This window comes from Orycteropus afer, unplaced genomic scaffold (assembly GCF_000298275.1).
Source record: "Orycteropus afer afer isolate SDZICR_OR568_19922 unplaced genomic scaffold, OryAfe1.0 scaffold00063, whole genome shotgun sequence".
Classification (NCBI taxonomy): domain Eukaryota; kingdom Metazoa; phylum Chordata; class Mammalia; order Tubulidentata; family Orycteropodidae; genus Orycteropus; species Orycteropus afer.
This window is the reverse complement of record NW_006921650.1, coordinates 8,795,428-8,815,749: the sequence shown is the minus strand read 5'-3', so window position 1 is coordinate 8,815,749 and position 20,322 is coordinate 8,795,428. Positions and strand designations below refer to the sequence as shown.

At 37.8% G+C, this 20,322-nt stretch overlaps 1 protein-coding gene across 1 annotated transcript in view; it reads left to right on the top strand.

The window, feature by feature from the left end:
• CDK14 (cyclin dependent kinase 14) overlaps positions 1-20,322 on the top strand; it is an 835,387-nt gene that overhangs the window by 108,789 nt on the left and 706,276 nt on the right. The window lies entirely within an intron of this gene.

Below are 20,322 nucleotides of genomic sequence, written 5' to 3'. Positions count from 1 at the left end.
CTCAGAAATTAGATACAGTGAATTAGAAGTAATAAACACAATGAGACAAAGTGTATGTGAACTGCTGTATGAAAAGTGAATTTACTCTGTAAATCTTCACCCAAATAAAATAAAATTAAAAAAAAAAAAAAAAAAAAAAAAAAAAAAAAAAGAAGTAATAAACACAGCGAGGATGGTCAGATTTTGTCTCGTGTTCTCTGCATGTGTTATTAGAAGGGACCAGTCTCTGGAGAGGGGCATCAGGCTTGGTAAAGTAGAAGGTCGGCAAAACAGAGGAAGACCCTCAATGGACAGATTGACATGGTGGCTACAACAATGGGATTATTAGGATGGTGCAGAAAGAGGCAGTGTTTTGTTCTGTTGTAAACGAGGCGATATTGTCGGAACTGGCTCGACAGCACCTAACAATAACAAACACATTAACTTTGTTTGATCCAGTGTTTCTCAAGCATGTTTGACAATGGAACACTTTTGTTTGAGAACATCTATTAATATCTAGAGGAATGTCTGTTTAACAGAATGTAGACAGGAAAAATGTTGCCTTAAAGCATGGTTTTGGGTACTAAGAGGAAGTATTTTAGGAGGGAATATCCTAGAAGTAATGAAAATATCAGACAGAGTTTGTCTATTCCTTTGAATGGATTCTACGACTTGGTTTTCAGTATTTCAATTTTTAAAGCCACGATGGCCTGATTGTTCCATATTCCAATCACAATAAATACAGACTTTGTATAATCTCTTTTAACAATTTTTTTATTTGAAAAATTTCAAGCACACACATGAGTAAAGAGAAGAATATGCTGCAACAACATGTACTGTTACCCAGACTCAACAGTTATTATGAGTTTGTCATATTCTTTCTGTACTTCCCACATCCCACACTTTTCTGTTGAACTGTTTTAAAGCGTATCCATGACAACATGCTGTTTCACTCTTACACACCCTAGGATGCATCTTTAGAAAAGGGGACTTTTATATTAGCTTAATACTGTTGTTACACTTACCAAAATTACAGTATTCCTTGGTAATATCTAATACATATTCATATTCAAACTTTGTTTTCTTTTGAGAAGTAATTTACATACCATAGATTTTGTTCTTTTAAAATGTACAATTCAGTGGTTTTTAGTCTATTCACATAGTTACGCAACTATTACCACTATGTAATTCTGGAATATTTTCCTCACCTCAAAAAGAAACTCCATACCCATTAGCAGTCATTCTCCATTCCCTTCTTTACCCAATCCTTGGCATTTACTAATTTCTGTCTTTAGGCTTTGCCAAGGAGCCCAAGTGGTACAGAGGTTAAAGCACTTGGCAGCTAACCGAAAGGTTGGCAGTTTGAACCCACCAGTGGCCCCATGGGAGAAAAGCTCTGGCTTTCTGCTGCTGTAGAGACTGTAGTCTAGGAACCTGTATGGGGCACTTCTACTCTGTTCTTTAGAGTTGCTGTGACTCAGAATTGACTGAATGGCACACAACAACATCAACACTATGGATTTGCCTATTCTGGACTTTGTGTGACCTTTTGCTGCTGGCTTCTTTCACCTAGGATAATATATCAACATTTATTCATGTTTTAGCAAGCACTACTACTTTTCTTTATGGAAAAATAATATTCCATTGCACAGATATGCTTAATTTTATTTGTTCATTTATCAGTTGATGGTTATTTGAAGTGTTCCTTTTTTGGGGGGAGAGGCTATTGTGAATAGAGCTGCTATGAACATTCATGAATAGGTAGTCCCCTACTTACTATGTATTTGAATTACTGACAAACTACATTTACGCCCATCCTTTTTGTTTTGGTACATCTTACTGTTAGTAATATGTACTACATACAGTGTTGCAATAGGTAATTTGCTATCATTCTCATGCCAGCCCCCACACTGATAATAAAAGGCAGTAATCACGAAAACTAAAAAAAAAAAAAAAAAGTAAAACTAGGTATTTGGCTTACGTCAGAACCGACTTATGATGGAGTAATTGGAATGGAACACTGTTGTAAGTTGAGGACTACCGGTGCAAGTTTTTGTGGATATATATTTTTATTTGTTTTGAGTATAGTCCTAAGAGTGGAATTACTGGGTCATATGGTTATGGTCAGGAGCTCTGGTAGTGTAGTGCCTAAGGCACTTGACTGCTAACCAGAAGGCTGGCGGTTCAAACCCACTAGCCACTCCTCGGAAGGAAGGTTGGGCAATCTACTTCCTTAGTGATACTGCCTAGGAAACCCAAGGAGGGGTCACTATGAGTCCGGTCGATTTGACTTGACGGCACATAACAACAACAACAACAAATGTTTATGGTCACTCTGAATAACTACCAAAGTGTTATCTAAAGCTCCTGCACCATTTTACATTCCTACTAGGAGCTTTGGTAGTGTAGTGCCTAAGGCACTTGACTGCTAACCAGAACGCTGGCAGTTCAAACCCACCAGCCACTCTTTGGAAGGAAGGTTGGGCAATCTACTTCTGTAATGATACTGCGTTGGAAGCCCAAGGAGGGGTTGCTATGAGTTGGGTCTGACTCGACGGCACATTAACAACAACAGCTATATAGTAACAGTGTATGAAGGTTCTGATTTCTCCACATGTTCACCTATTTTTTTCTTTCTCATTTTAGCCATCCTAACCACTCCTCAGAAGGAAGGTTGGGCAATCCTACTTCCGTAGTGATACTGCCTCAGAAACCCAAGGAGGGGTCGCTACGAGTCGGGTTTGACTCGACGGCACATAACAACAGCAACAAGTGGGGGTGAAATGGTATCTCATTGTATTTTTGATTTGCATTTCTTTAATGACTGATGATGTTGAACATCTTTTGATGTACTTACATCTTTAGAGAGATGTCTATCCAAACCTTTGCCTAGTTTTTAATTGGGTTATTTGTCTTTTTATTATTCTGACATAAGTCTGTTACCAGATATATGATTTGCAAATATTTTCTCCCATTCCCTGGGTTGTCTTTTAATTTTCTTGGTGGTATCCTTTGAAGCACAAAAGTTTCTAATTATGAGGATAACTCATATCTGTTTTTGTTGTTGTTGTTGCTTGTGATTGTGGTGATACACCTAAAAAAAACTATTACCTAATCCAACGTCATGCAGACGTACATCTATGTTTTCTTCTAAGAGTTTTATAATTTTAGCTTTCAGCTCTTGATTTGTGTTTTTAAACATTTTATTGTGCTTTAGGTGAAAGTTTACATAGGACATTAGTTTTCCAATCAGTAATTCATACACAGATTGTTCTGTGATATTGGTTGAACTCTCTGCAATGTATTAACACTTTCCTCATTTCCTCCCTGGGTTCTCTCTTTTTATTCATCCACTTTCCTTGTTCCTTCTTGCCTTCTCATCTTTGTTTTTGGGCAGATATTGCCCTTTTGGTTTTGTATAGTTGATAGTTCTAAGAAGCACATTCTTCATGGATATTATTGTTTATTTTATTCCAAATTCACTGCCGTTGAGTTAGATCCGACTCATAGTGACCCCTCCTTGGGTTTCTGAGGTGGTATCACTACGGAAGTACATTGCCCAACCTTCCTTCTGAGGAGTGGCTAGTGGATTTGAACTGCCAGCCTTCTTTCTGGTTAGCAAATGCCTTAGGCACTATGCCTTGAGAGCGCCTGTTTATTTTATAGGCCTATCTATTCGGAAACCCAAGGAGGGGTTGCTATGAGTCTGGGTTGACTGGACTGCAAACAACAACAACAAACAACAATCTATTATTAGGCTGAGAATTGGCCTCTGGGAGTGTCTTGAATTTCAAGTTAGAAGGCTGTCTTAGGGTAAGAGTCTTGGGGGCTTCTTTGATTCATAGGAGTTAATTTTTTTATATGGTGTGAGGTAGAACCCACCTCTTAAAACTAGGCTATTAAAGCTTTAGCTTTCAGAGTGATCTAGAAAGGTAGCCATTCCCTCTGTGCCTTTATTCATTTGTACTCCCTTTCACCCCAACTCCTTTTTCTTTAACTAATCATGCTACATTTATCAGAATCTATTTGCAGTAGGGAGTAATACAGTCAGGGTATGTGAGAGGACAAAGTCTAAATAAAATGTACTTGTATTTAATTAAACAAACATCCAGGTTGTAGTGGACATCTGTTGGCGTTGTCTTCCTTGCCTATACTTTCTGTCTTCTTCAAATAGCACTTGGTTTGTTGTTTGTGGAGGCTTCCCTACACTGTGTCCATATGCCAACCTTTTGAGACACACTCCCACCAGCTTGCCCAATGAGAATAGTATCTCAGAGCCACAGTCATTGGTTGAGATGGATATAGACCCAAAAAGGATCATGAGAGAGATAATCTGCAATTAGTGGGAAGAAAAGCAGCAAACCGGGGTAGCCTGAAAATACTGCTGTATTACCACCACAAAGGGGTTCTATCTGTTTATAAAACCAACATGAAGAAATGTGAATTGAGAGGTGGCAAAAGATGGATTCTTAACTTTCATTTGAACAGCTGAATCTAGTTTAACCTAAAGCTAGACTTATTTCTATACATTTCAGATACATGAGTCCATATATTTCTTTATAGGCTCAAGGCTAAGAGTGTAACTTTTTCAGACATAGTCTCAGGATGTATAAGAGCATAGAAGGGCTTTGATGTAAGGACATTGATGAAATAAATGACACAAAAACAGTAAATAAATGACAAGTGTAAGAGTAGACAATTATATGAAATTGGCAGCACAGAGGAGTGGATAACTATAGGGACAGATTAGGAGTTGGAGTGTCAGAAAAAATAAATCATAAATGAAAACAAACAAATAAAAATAATCCTGCTTGAAAGAGCAATCATCATTTACTCATTTGTTTTGTTAACAAGGAAACTTATTTTTCCATTGCAGCCAGCAGACCTTATTTCCATTATTTTATAGAAGAGGGATGTGTTGTCACACTTCACCAGTAATGGATGACACTGACCATCAAATGGCACATGCTAATGCATTTTGTTTTCTTCTCACAGTCATGAAGAGGAGACAGGAACTAACTGTTGCAGTTAATCAGAGTATTAATGGTTTGGGAAGTGTCATTAAGTTTTCCTGAATATTTTATTTAGTGTATTTTTGAGAAAAAGGTTTGTTTTAAGTTGATGTAAACTGTGTAAAGTTGAGATCATTTAGTCCAACTCATTCGTTTCACAGAGGAAAGAAAACATAGCCTGTCGGGCTGCAAAATGTGTCCAAAACCACACAGCAGGACTAGGAGTAGTATCCTGGTTAGCTTATCCTTGGTGCAGCCTTTCTGTTATTTCATTTCTTGTTTTAACTGAGACTGGTGCTTCAGAAAATAAAACCCTTTCTTAAGAACCAAACCTGATAGAGTTTACAGGAAAACCTTCAAGGAAAAAACATAAAGAATAAGGGAGATTTTTATGTGGTTGAGTCTTTTGTTTAGCAAACTGCCAGCTGAATGTTTCCGTTTTTCTGAGCTTGGTACCCAGACTCCTCTGGAATGGCTGGACAGTTGCCATTTTTCATCCAGATGGTGCTCCCGCGTCTGTTAAATCAGGCGGGAAGTTGTGGTCCTCATGCAGATTGTCAGCAAACCTATTTCCAGCATCCAAGATTTACTGAATTTGAGCTCAAACAATTATTGGAATTCACACATTCTTTTTCCCTGCCTCCCAAGCGACAACTTATTTATTTGTTTGATGTTCTTTACTGAGGCACCATCTTTTACTCTCTGAAAACTTCATAATAAGAAGTTTATATAGACTCGCTGTAGCTTAGAAAAAGGCTTTCAGGAATATATCTGAAGATGTTAACATGTAAGCAAACAAAATACGTTTTTTTTTTTTTAAGGCAAAGTTTGATGCTAATATTTTGTCCTTCCAGTGGTGCTCCAGAATCTTTACATGGGACAGGTATCGAAGGGGAAATCTGTTTGTGTGAGGGTCAAGATGACTTGTCTTGAAGTTTAATTTGGATAGCAAGACACTGTTTTCTTATTTTATATGTTTTTTGCTGTATGTGGAGCAGGGAGCAGTAGATTATGCCTGTTAACAAGACTTTCCCTAAGATTATGGTCTTCTGACTTCAACTTGATAATCATTTCAGTACCCATTGTTAAACTGAAAAAAGAAATGTACACACACGTAACCACAGTCCATCTTTCATAAGTCACAACACTTCAAATACCATGCCTATTTGTTGTATGACACATCCTTTCCTTGCTTTTATGATTACTACTTATTGACCAATAAAATAACAGAGTACTATGATTGATGCATTTTTAAGTATTCTAACATCCACTGAATTTATATCAAAGGTTAAAGCTTATTTTTACATAGACACTGAGTATCTAATAAGCTGAATTATCATCTTGTTTGTTACTCTCTATATACATCAGTTACTGTTTTTATAGACAATTCAATAGTGCTGATTGCACTGGGATGAATGTATTGTTACAGAAACAGTATTTGACATCTGGGTGTTTAGCTAAGTTGTCTCCATTGGATCATAGTTCCGCAGTAGAATGGTCTGTTGTTCATAGGAAAAGGTGTATAAAACTGCATAGAAATTCTGAATAAGTCTTATGAAAAGGCTGCTTCAAAGAAGGGAAAAATGTATTTTTAAGAATGTGGTTTTGTATAGCAAGGAGAAAACATATCCTTTAAAAATAAGCCATATGTTAGTTACTGGAATGTGCCTAGGATCATCAGGGAGAGTCTGGGCCGAGTTGGACCTCTGGCTGGTGGAGATGGCTGGTGGCCACTGGTTGGATTGTCCAGGTTTGTATTCAAAGTTTCAACCTGAACAAATCATATCAATTTAGAGAGAGGAGGACAATCATAGCTAGAGAAGGGATGATCAGTCACTAAAGGTGGGGACACACATGCTTTTAGAAGGATGTGAAAAGATTAATTTCTGCAGATGTAGACACAGTCAAGGTTACTCTGACTCATAGTGACCCCCTTTGGGTTTCTGAGGCGGTAAATCTTCTGGTTAGCAGTCAAATGCCTTAGGCACTGTGCCACCAGAGCTGTTTCCAGCTTCATAGCAATATGCAATCCACCACTGAGAGACAAGTGGTAGTGGCACACTTTTAGGCACTGGTAATATGGAACCCTGCTGAGAAGTAGTTAAGTGCTTGGCTGTTAACTGAAAGATTGGCAGTTTGAACCCACCCAGCAGCTCCATAGAAGAAAGACCTGACAATCTGCTCCTGTGAAGATTTACAGGCTAGGAAACCCTGTGGGCAGTGCTGCTCTGTCTGATGGGTTGCTGTGGGTCAGAATCAATGAATGCTCTCCCTGTCCAGAACAAGGAAGAGTGAAGAAAATCAAAGACGTAAGGAAACAATTAGTTAAAGGACTTACAGAACACATGACCCCAGCCTTTATGACCTTGAGACCAGGGGAACTGGTTGGTGCCACACTACCACTGCTTACTGTTCTGAAAGGAATCACAATAGGAGGTGATGGCTCGAGTGGGAAAAAATGTGGAACAAAACTAAAAATCATAAAAAAGACCAGGCTAACTGGTCTAACTGGTCTAGTGGAGTCTGGTGGAACCCCTGAGACTGGCCTTTAGACATTTTTCAAGCCTGGAGCTGAATTCACCCCCATAGCTCAACTTTCAACCAATTGATAGAGAGACCTATAAGGTGATCAATAAGACCAGGGAGATATGCACACACTCATTAGAACAGTCAACCATACGAGATCAAAAGGGCAGCATTTGCACCAGGATAAAGCTCAGAAAACAGGGAAGGAGGATGAAGGGAAATGCTAAACACAGGGAGGAAGTGGAAAGAGTGTTGTTAAACTGTGGGGTTTGCAATGAATGTCACAAAACAAAATGTGTATGAATTGTTGAATGGGAGACCAGATTGCCCTGTGAACTTTCATCCAAATCACAGTAAAAAAATAGAGTAACTGAAAAAAGAAAATTGACTAAGTGGCACCTAACAACAAAACAGATCGAATTCTTCCCTTATAGAGCTTACATTTTCATTGAGCATAGATAAACAATTAATAAAATAGAAAATGTATATAGAATGTTAGTAATGATTGCTAAGGAGAAACAATAAATCAGGGAAAGGAAATAGGAGCATGTTGATGGAGTGGTCAAGCAGAGACTGTGAGAAACTGATGTAGCAGAGAATGGCCCGAGTGATGAAGGAACTGGAGGAATGTTGTGAGGAAGATGGTTTCTAGCAGAGAGAATAGCCAATGCAAGGGCCTGGTGTGCTTGTGCAAGGGGTGTGGAAGGGGGCTGGGTGGAAGGAATGGGAAGAGTAGTAGGAGGTGGGTCATGGTTAGCGTTTGTATCTCCAGAATGAGTCCTAGATCTTTCATGGCTTTCTGATAAGAAAGAATAGGGCCCTAAGTGTAACTAAAGTAACTAGCTTTGCTGTAGTATTCACATGTTTATTCCATTTTATATCAAGGTATTTTGAGCTTAGAGTTTCCAACACGATGAAGAATAAAGAGAAGTAACAGCGTGTATAGATATAAACTTATATTTAAATATTTACTTTGATGTAGGCCATTTTGAAATTTCAGCAAACATTTTGGAATATACTTCTAAATTTGATACATTGCTGTTTATTTTAGAAGCAAATAAGAAAAGACCTCTCTGAATCCATTTGGCATTATAAATACCTAGACAAATAGCACTAAGAGCATTGTGCTATAAATCCGTGAGCTCTGTGGTTTGTAATCTTGTTTAAGCAGTCAGAGTTGCAGCTCAAGTGATGATCCCTGAAATACAATTTCCTATCATTCACCTACATGCCAATTTCCCCCTTAAATATATGGGTTCTTATAAAACTTACTATGAAACTTCAGATGCTTGTAATAGTCAATTTTAGACTAATTTTGTGTATTTTTTTCTAGACAAAGATGCTTTAAAATTAAGCTGCCGAGGTCCTGTAGTTGTTTCCACTCTGTCTTTATTGTGTTGTTGGCTGCTGGTTATTTTCTTATTTAAAGAAAATAGAGTGATGTTTGTAAAATCATTGTTTCAGTTCTGTTCTAGACATTTAAGCTGGTGGTCATTTTACTGTGATTTCTTGTATGTTTTCATTAAAGGAGAAAACACGAAATCACTTTGTCTTTTTGAAGTGGTGGGGAAGAATACATAATGTTTTCCTGGAAGCTGTTCTTTCTCCTTGTAAATAGGAGGAGGAAAGTATACCAGCTGTGCCCTGATGCATGTATAATCAAGCCTGTTTCATCTGTTTGGTGCTACAGATAGCTTGATTTTTTTTTCCCCCATTTTAGTGACATGAATCTTACCTCTTTGCTTGTGGAAGCGGGGGATGGGGGCAAGAGTTGTGAATGTCAGGTCTCTGAGGTTGATGTAGTAATGCCCCACTCTAGGACACTTTGTTTGTTTAGGCTGCCAGGGGAATAGATTAGGAGGAGGCCCAGTGGTGCCAGCTGTGTGACTGGCAAACAGCTGGACCACGGAGGCACCTCTTTTGAAGAGTCAACAGTTGGGCCAGAGAGGGTATGACTCAGTGTAAACATTTGTTTAGTTTGAATGATAAGGAACACAGATTCTGGTCTCAGGTTATTAGCTCTGGTAGCATAGTGCCTAAGGCACTTGATTGCTAACCAGAAGGCTGGCGGTTCAAACCCACCAGCCACTCCTTGGAAGGAAAGTTGGGCAACCTATTAGCTCTGGTAGCATAGTGCCTAAGGCACTTGATTGCTAACCAGAAGGCTGGCGGTTCAAACCCACCAGCCACTCCTTGGAAGGAAAATTGGGCAACCTACTTGCATAGTGGTACCGCCTCGCAAACCCAAGGAGGGGTCACTATGAGTCGGAGCCGTCTTGATGGCACATAACAACAACAACAAGAGTGAAGGGAGGACAGCCACAGCCATTGATGGAGAAAGGTGCTATTAGAAGCATTTAACAGGGGCTTTAAATGAAGCCACTTACATCACCAATATCTATCTAGTGAAGCAATGGTATTGAATGATGGGGTTGGTGGGATCTGTAGGGTTGAGCAGAGGGACCAGGAAAAGGAGGAGAGACTGGGAGTGGTTTGCTTGGCCACCTTGGCCAATGCTTGGGATGAAGGCAAGGTGCTCGTTGATTGGAATCTTCATACTTACATCAATTGGTGCTTGAGTGACTAAACCTAACTCAAAGCTTAAGAAAAGAAGAGTAATAGCAAGATCCAAGGGATGAGTTACCACCTTTATTCTTTTTTGTTTATATTTATGTCTGTTTAAGTTTACATTATTTTAATGACTGAAGTATGCCTGACCCACACCATGTGTCTTTCTGTTGTTGTTGTTATGTGCCGTAGAGTCAGACCCGACTCATAGCGACCCCTTCTTGGGTTTCCAAGGCAGTATCACTACGGAAGTAGATTGCCCCATCTTCCTTTCGGGGAGTGGCTGGTGGGTTTGAACTGCCAGCCTTCTGGTTAGCAGTCAAGTGCCTTAGCCACTATGTTACCAGAGCTCCCTATTATATTACTAATATTACTAATGTGTCTTTCTAGTCACCTCATATATATGACAAAAGTGGACAGTGAATTCTTCTGAATTGACACATTTGAGCTGTGATGTTGGTGAAGAATATTGTATATATACTGTGTGAGGACTGCCAGAAGTCTGAACAAATCAGTTCTAGATTAGAACTAGATTAGAAGCAAGGATGCTGAGGATTTGTCTTGTTTACTCTGGACAGGTCATAAGGAAAGACCAATTACTGGGAAGGGACATCATCTTTGGTAAGGTAGGCCAGCAGGAACAAGGGAAACACTCAATGGGATAGATTGACACAACAGCCAAAACAGTGCACTCAAACATACCAACAGTTATGAAGGTGGCACAGGCCCACTTTGTTCTGTCATACGTAGGTTGCTATGAGTAGGCACCAGCTCTGACAGTCACCAACAGTGAGGTTTCCTGCATTAGACTGTGGATGTCCTGAGGGCAGTGTTCACGCTTACTCCTTTTTTATCACCACTGTTTATTGAAATGAACTGAAGGGTAGGATTAATTTCTTTTTAGTAGACCAGTTTTTGCAGCTTTTCCCTTTTGGGGTAACTGGTTATTAACATATCTGAGAAGCCCACAGAGTATAACATCACTCTTCTTCCTTTTAAGGGTATGGAATTTAATGAGGCAGGGTTGCACAAGAGCACAGAGCAAGGTTACTTTTGTATAAACCCAGAAGTCACCATTGGTTCATTTTACGTCAGTCTGCTCATTCATTAATTCATCAGACATGAACTGGGCACTACTTACATCGCAGGTGCTATGGATACAAAACACAACATAATCAGTTCCCTTAAAAGACGCTCACAGACTCTGTATTTGAGAGATAAAGAAAATAATTATTTACCTATATATAATTGTCTCCAAATGAAATGTATTAGCAGGAGTTGTGAAGAGAGTTGGCAACAATTCTTTAAAAACCTCCTTTAGAGATAATATTGTGTGATCAGCTTAAAATGTATTAGCTGATTGCATTTTGAGTTAACAAAATAATCTGAATTGCATATTCAAGCACAACATTTTACAGCTTATTATTTATGATAATTATTTTTTTGATAGCTTTATCCAAAGCATTTCTATTTTTGTTTTTTAATATTACTAATGACTTACTGAGGTTGGTAATAAATTATCTCTTTAGTAGCTTCTAGTAGAAATTATCTCTAGTTGAATAAATGAATATTTTGTCAATTTTTTATCATGTTTTCCTCTTAAGGATCTCTAAGTATACCAGTCCCCAAAGCAGTTTATTTTAAAAGAGAATTATAGATAATGTTGCAAAGAATGGAGAAGGCACTAGTGGTATACTTTTTTTAGCCTCTTGAATACTCTGCACTTTGTGGATATACAAGAAATGCTGTCAACTGACCCAAGTAGTTTTATTGAATCAGGGAAGGTAGTTTTCTTTTTCACAAATCAGTCCATTTTCACTGGCATAAGTGCAGATGTATTATATAATTTGCTGAATAAATCATTGGGTTCCTCATTTTTAAGAAAGACTACCCCTCTCCCCCATGCTTTCTTGCTATAGATTCATCGTTACCTCAGGCTACTGAAGAGGCTGTCTCAGAGTCCTGAGGGTGGATGTCGCCAACTGAGAAATAAGCTGTGACTCTGTGATTCTTAGCCCATTGTATATATATAATCATTTTATATATATAAAATGATATAATAACAATGCTATAACTCACTCATACTTGATTATACAGAATCATTTTCGTCACAATTACAACAATATATATATACCCCTTTATAATCTTTATGAAAATTCAAGGACTAAATGAGATGATGATGACTATATTATTAAGGTAGAAGCCTGGTGTAGCACGTGAATTCCTTTATGTTGTATAGTTTTTGCACAGCTAGGCTCTGGTGGCATAGGGCTTAAGACACTTGACTGCTAACTAGAAGATTGGAGGTTCACACCCACCAGCCACTAGGCAATCTACTTCTATAAACATTTACCAGCTTGGAAACCCAAAGGAGGTCTCTATGAGTTGGAATCGACTCAATGGCAGTGAGTTTAATGACATTTAGAAGGACATGAGTTTATATCTGCCTTGAAATTTATGACAAACTTCTTGAAGTGAACTTGATTTTTATTGTATCATCAAGCATATTTTCTGATGACTGATTAAAAATATTAAGTTTATCTCGAAGTCATGTTAAGTCACCAAATTTAACACAGTTAATTTCGGCATATATGAAATAATGTGAGTGGAAGAACAGCAGTTCTTCAGTTATTGGAGAAAGAGAGAGAATACAACATGAATGATCCACTTAAAATCATGATTCAAAAGAAGCCAAATGAGACCCTGAGGTCAGAAAGAATGAATTTCTATTTGTCTCGATCCCAAAGACACTGTTATATAGGTTGAAAATCTTTTGGGCAAATTAATCAGGTTCCTTCTGTGGGCACTTCATAACTGAAGACAGCACATTAAGCTGAGTGTCTTGTTGTCATCACATATCAGATGTGCATCATGCATAATTCAGATCAGCTGCTGGTGTGTGTGAGCACTTTTTTTTTTCTCTCTGTAAGTCTTTGAATATAGAGGAGTTAGCTCAGGTTACCCCAAAGAATTATCATTTTTTATTGGCACATGTTTCTAATGAAGACATGATTGTGATTGCAATTAGAAGACTAAAAGAGTCATTTAAAAATATTTTGTAATTTTAAAGCATGTGGAGCAGACCACAGTTTGGCCATCCCTGGGTATACTTTAGAATATGGTTATGTATAGAATGAAAACAGTTTCCAACAATTCTGTTGAAATAGTTTCTTTTGTGGATTCTTTGAAGTGACAAATTCCTGCATTGTGGAGTAGTGCACATGTTGGAAAGTATGGCCACTATGATTTATTTTACAAAAGAGGACCCAGGTTAGAGTTTTAACATATGGGGCAGAGATCTCCTCTCTTGTCCTGTGTTCTTCTATTACTCCCTTTTGATTTATATATTTCTGGTTTTTTTTTTTTTTTTTAATGGAATACTACTTTATTTAAGACTTAACCACTTGAGACACAAAATTTCAAACGAGCATGTACTATCTGACACCACACGTTTCTAGCTCTCTCTCATTATTCAAAATTTCTGTAAGAAAAGAGGGAAGGAAGCTCTTAAATTGAGACTGGTTGTAATCCTGATCAAATATCACTTTAATCCCTGTCCACTTCTGGCAAACTGAGAGCCATTCATGAAGCGCTTAGAACACTTGTTTGGAACAAATATTTTCATTACATACTTGGTAGAGGTGACTCCACTGGGGTAGTAGACATTCTGTTAACTGACCTCCATTTAAGAGGCTGGGGGATTAACAGGTGCTCTCCATTCCCTCTGAGAACAAACTGTCTGGTGATGCGGGGTGTTCTTGATGGATCAGCTACCCTCGAGGATATCCAGGCACCGCTGCTCTGTCTGTATTTGTTTTTGTAATGACATAATTATGTAACAGAAAATGTTAAGACATAAATACATAAGGAATGGTTGTTTCTATGAAACATAAGCTGAATGCATTGGAAGATTTGATGTAGACATGTTACTAAACTTTTTTCCCTACTGAATAAGATGGAGGAGGGATAACTCTAAATGATGGGACACATTGAGAAAGCTTTAGTCCAAGTGTCTTTGAATGCTCCCTTTATGAAGCCTGAAACTGGAATTTGTTAGGTGATGGTTACTGATAATGTGAAAACAAAAAAATAAAAAATAAATAAACCCAAAAACTGAATCTCTGGACCATCTTCAAAGAAAAGCCTTCATTATACTTCAGAAGATACTTCAATGATTGTCTATTTATAAGTTAAAATATGTTCAAGGGATGTATTACAATTTTTCTGTGAATCCTTACTTTAAATAATACTTTTGCTTTGCCATTTACCAGTGGTATCCATTGCATTTGTAGCAATTGATGATTACTTTACATTCTAGATTTCTTTATCTGTATTTGTGCACTGGGGTTGTATTTGAGTCTTACTAATTCATTATTTTTAATAATTCAGATATAGATAGAGATAGACCTAATATATAGGTAGCTGCTAGTGGATTGACTCCGACTCCTGGGATTTTAAGTGCAACAGAATGAAACGTTGCCTGGCCTGCGTCATCCTCACCATTGCTGATATGTTCAAGTCCATTGTTGGAGCTGTTGTGCTCATCCAGCTGATTGAAGGTCTCCTTCATTGTCCCTCTTCACCAAACATGCCCTTTTCAAGCAATCCTTCCTGATGCTGTGTCTAAAGCAAGGGTAGTATTCTATTGTGATCCATTGGATTTTCATTGGCTAAATTTTGGAAGTAGATATTCCTCCTTAGATAGTCTTTAGACCATCTCTTCTTAGATAGTCTTAGACTTAGATAGTCTTTCTTTATCGTCTGTCTTAGTCTGGAAGCTTTGCTTAAACTTGTCCACCATGGGTGAGGTGACCCTGATGGTATGTGGAATACTGGTGGCATGGCTTCCAGCTTCATAGCAACACATAAGCCACCACAGTATGGCAAACTGACTGACTGATGGTGGAATTCAGATATAGGTCCCAAATAAAGTTTCCATTTTCATGGTTAGTAAGCAAATTCTAGAAAACAGTCTTTAGAGAGAATGCATAAATATCTAAGAACAGATTTGTCTTGTGTAAAAGCAAGCTAAATTTTTATTTGGAAATAACAAACTTAGAGAAAAGTTGTGAAACTAACACAAAGCACATTAAAGTATCTTTTGTGTATTTACTTTATTATATTATTTGTTCTCTCTTTATAAATAGATATTCACATGCAAATATACATGATCTTTTTCTTATCTCTTTCAGAGTAATTGCATATGAGATACACATTTTGTAAAAATAAAGAAATTCTTTTATATTATATTTTATATTATAGTTATCAACTCTTAAGTACATTTAACACTGATACAGTACTTTCTATTTTAATGGCCCATTTTTCAATTTTGCTAAAAAGCTTGAAACTCACTGCTACCGAGTCGAGTCCAACTCAGCGACCCCTTCCTGAGTTTCTGAGGCAGTATCTCTATGGAAGTAGATTGCCCAATCTTCCTTCTGAGGAGTGGCTGGTAAGTTTGAACCACCAGCCTCCTGGTTAGCAGTCAAGTGAGTGCCTTAATATCTTTTTATGTCATTTCCCTCTTCCCCCCAATGCAGAAGCATGTCTAGAATCACATACTGCATTTAGTTGTCAAGTGTTTCTTTCTGTCTCTTTTTATCTGGAAGAAGGATCCAGGTGGCCCAATGGTTAAGCACTCAGCTGCTAACCAAAAGGTCAGTGGTTTGAACCTACCAGCTGCTTTATGGGAGAAGAAACCTGAAGAGGACATGCAGATGGCCACCAAGCACATGAAAATACACTCAGCATTATTAGCCACTGGAGAAACATATGAAAAGACACTCAGCATTATTGACTATTGGAAAGATACACATCAAAACCACAATGAGATGCCATTTTACTCCTACTAGGGTGTCTAAGATAAACAAACAAGCAGGTGTTGGTGGGGATGTGGGGAAATGGGAACACTTATTCATTGCTGATGGGAATGCAAAATGGTATAGCCCTTATGGAAAACTGTGGCAATTCCTCAAAACACTAAAAATAGAACTATTATATGACCCAGCAATTCCACTCCTAGATATATACCCAAATGGCTTATTTCTCTCAGCATAATATCTTCAAGCTCCAGCCATGCTACAACATATAGTACGACTTCATTTTTCCTGCTGGCTGAGTAGTATTCCATTGTATGTATGTACCACATTTTGTTTATCCATTTATCTGTTAACAAGCATTTTAGATTGTTTCCACCTTTAGTCTCTTGTAAATAGTGCTGCAGTGAACACTGGTGTACAAATCTCTTTTTCAGTCTATATTTTCTACTTTTTTTTTTGGGGGGGGTTCCTAGGATTGGAATTGCTGGGTCCCACTAGCAATGAATACCAAAACCAAAAGCAAACTCACTGCCGTCAAGTTGGATTGACTCATTGTGACCCCTCCTTGGGTTTCCGAGGAGGTATCACAATGGAAGTAGATTACCCAACCTTCCTTTTGAGGAGTGACTGGTGAGTTTGAACCACCAGTCTTCTGGTTAGCAGTCAAATGCCTTAGGCACGATGCCACCAGAGCTCTTAGCAATGGATAAGGGTTCCAATTTCCCCACATCCTTACCAACATTTGCTACTTTTACTTTTTGGCAATTTTAGCCATCCTGTTGTTGTTACGTGCCGTCGAGTTGGACCTGACTCATAGCGACCCCTCCTTGGGTTTCTGAGGCAGTATCACTACGGAAGCAGATTGCCTCATCTTCCTTCCAAGGTGTGGCTGGTGGGTTTGAACTGCCAGCCTTCTGGTTAGCAGTCAAGTGCTTCAGGCACTATGCTACCAGAGCCCCTTTAACCATCCTAGTGGGAGTGAAATGTTATCTCATTGTGGTTTTGATTTGCATCTCACTGATGGCTAGTGTCACTGAATATCCTTTTCCTGTGTTTGCTGGCCATTTGCATGTCCTCTTTTGTGCAATGTCTATCCAAGTCCTTTGCCCAATTTATGACTGGGTTATTTGTGTTTTTGTTGTTAAAGTTTTATAAATATTTTGGTTCTTAGAATCTTATTGGATTTGTGGTTTCCAAGATATCCTCCCAGTTGGTAGCTTGTCTTTTCCCCTTTTTGGTAAAGATTTTTAATTAACAAAAGTTTTTAGTATTTATGAGTTCCCATTTATTTAGTCTTTTACTGTTTGTACTTTTGTTATTATATTAGATAATCCATTGTTGAAAGCTAGGCCTGTCAATGTTGTCCTTACTTGTTCTTCTAAGTATTTTATGATTTTAGTTTCTTTATTGAGGTCCTTAATCCATTTTGAATGTGCTTTGTGTATGATATGAGGCTTGGATCCTATTTCTTTTATCTGCATGTGGAAATCCATAATCATATTTATATTGTTTAAAACCTGTCCCCATCTAATCTAATCTAATCTGATCTATTATATTTCCTTCCAGATTCCAGTCATAGATGAACATGCACACTACATTTTTTTAAAGTAGCAAGCCTGTCTTGCTACTTTAAGTAGTAAGTTATCAAATGCTTTTTCACCATCTATACATGTTTTGTGCTTTTTCTGATTTGACCAATTAGTGTAATAAATTACATTGATATGTTTCTAATATTAGTCTTGCAGTCTTATGATAGGAGTTCTGGTAGCATAGTGCCTAAGGCACTTGACTGCTAACCAGAAGGCTGGAGTTTAAACCCACCAGCCACTCCTCAGGAGGAAGATGGGGCAATCTACTTTCGTAGTGATACTGCCTTGGAAACCCAAGGAGGGGCCGCTATGAGTTGGGTCCGATTCGATGGAACATAACAACAACAACAACAACAAAGTCTTATGATGTACCTTATTTTGTCTTACATTTCATTTACTATTTTTTCCTCATAATTTTACATTCCTGTTCTTGCCTAAGGCATTTGACTGCTAACCAGAAGGCTGGCATTTCAAAGATTGGGCAATCTACTTAATAGAGATACTGCCTCGAAAACCCACAGAAGGGTCGCTATGAGTCAGTCGACTTGGTGGCAGTGAGTTTTTTTTTTTTTGGTTTATGAAACTTCAATAGAACATGCCTTCAAAACAACTGGATCTAGTACCTTTTAGGAAGCTAGATCTTTAATGACGTTCCCAGTTTCTCATATTAGCTTTTCTACATCTGTTGGATTAATTCTGGTACTTTGTTTCTTAGAAAATCATGTACTTCATCTAGCTTTCAAATTTATAATCACAAAGTACAAAGTAATTTCTTAAAATGTTTTATGGCTTTTCTAACTGTGCTTACACCTCCTTTCTCATTAAGAAGCTTGGGCATTTGCTTTACTGTATTTTTTCATGGGCAGATTTTAGAAACTTTTCCATTCTCTTTCCCCTAAATGTTCTGGTCTAGATGTCTTATCTATCTTTTTTTTTCTTTTTCCTTTTGAACCATTAATTTATACATTTACTTTTTCCTTTTGAACCCATTATTTGTTTCCATTGTATATGATTAGAGATCTGCTGTTTCATCACTAATGTCATGGGCATCACTTAAAGCCAATAAATGCTTCGTCATTTTTAAATTGAAATTTTAATGCATCATAATTTCTTTAGCTAATTCCCTGATGATGGACAATTAAATTCTTTTTATTTTTCCTACTATTAAAATCAAGGTTGTAATGTATATCTGTGTAAATCACATAGTTATGTGTATCATCTTTGCATGTGTTAGCTCTTAAGAATATATTCTGAGAGGATTTCTAAATCAATATGAAGTTATGTTTTGAATGAAATTGCCAAACTCTTTTCCAGAAATATTTTATGTAGTTAGTTGTATGGGAGCTCCACACCGTTGCAATTTCTGGATCTTCTTAGTCTTTGCCTAAATTGATACGATGAAAATACTTAGTTTTATTTGTATTACTCTGAGTTATAGTGAAGTTGTAGTTTTCCAGTGCTTACTGGCCATTGTTTGTGTGTATATAAATAGTCTGTTTCTACCCATTGCCAAATTATCTTTTTCTAGAGACAGTAATCTTTGTTTTTCATATATCTTGCAAATACTTTTTTTTCCACATTGTCATCTTCCTTTCAAGTATATGTGTATACTTGTTTTATTTTTTCCTGATAGGTTTTTCATTTTCAGGGAATCAAATCCATCAGTCCTATTTCTGGTCATGTTTATATTTCCCCCATAACAATAAGAGGAAAATATTTATCTATATTTTCTTCTGATACATCATTGCTTACATTTATATTTCTGATTAAAAATTATTTTATGTGTAATGATTGAACTGGGCAGTGGCAGGGATCCAAGTAAGTGGAGGGACTGAGGCCCCACCCCCAAGAGGCAGAAATGCAGGGGGAAAGGAAAGAAAAGCCAGGGGGACCACAGAGCAGGCAACAGCAGGGATCTAGGTGAGGGGAGGGCAGAGAGGTTTCGAACAGCTAAGGGAAACAAACTTGTCTGTCAGTTTGTCATACTGTGGTGGCTTGCGTGAGGCTTGAGGTTGTGCCACTGGTGTTTCAAATGCCAGCAGGGTTGCACATGGTGCATAGGTTTCAACGCAGCTTACAGACTGAGACAGACTAAGAAGAAGAAAAAAGCCATCTGCTTCTCAAAGAATTGGCCAGGGAAGACCTTATGAATGGCAGAGAAACACTGTCTGATACATTATTGCACAACTTTACGAATAGCCCAGAAACATTGTCCAATACAGAACAGGAGGATGAGCCACTTAGGTTGGAATGCTCTCAGAGTATGATTGGGAAATAGCTGCTTCATCAGAGTAGAACCAACCTTACTCATATGGATAAAGTAAAGCTTTTGAGATCTCCATTTGGTGAGGTGGAAAGGCTCAAATTGAGGAGAAACAGCTTCAACCATTCATTAATAATCAGAATATGGAATGTATGAAGTATGAATCTAGGAAAACTGGAAGTTGTAAAAAATGAAATGTAATGCTTAAAGATTGATATCCTAGGCATTAGTGAGCTGAAATGGACTGGTTTTGGCCAGTTTGAATCAGACAGCCATATGATTTACTATGCCGGGAATGACAATTTGAAGAGGAATGGCATAGCATTCATCATCACAAAGGATGTTTCAAGATCTGTCCTGAAGTACAGTGCTAACAGTGATAAGATAATATCCATATGCTTACAATGAAGGCCAGTTAATACGACTATTACTCAAATTTATGCACCAACCACCAAAGCCAAAAATGAGGATATTGAAGATTTTGATCAGCTTTTGTAGTCTGAAATTGACCGAACGTGCAATCAAGATGTGTTAATTATCACTGGTGACTGGAATCCAAAAGTTGG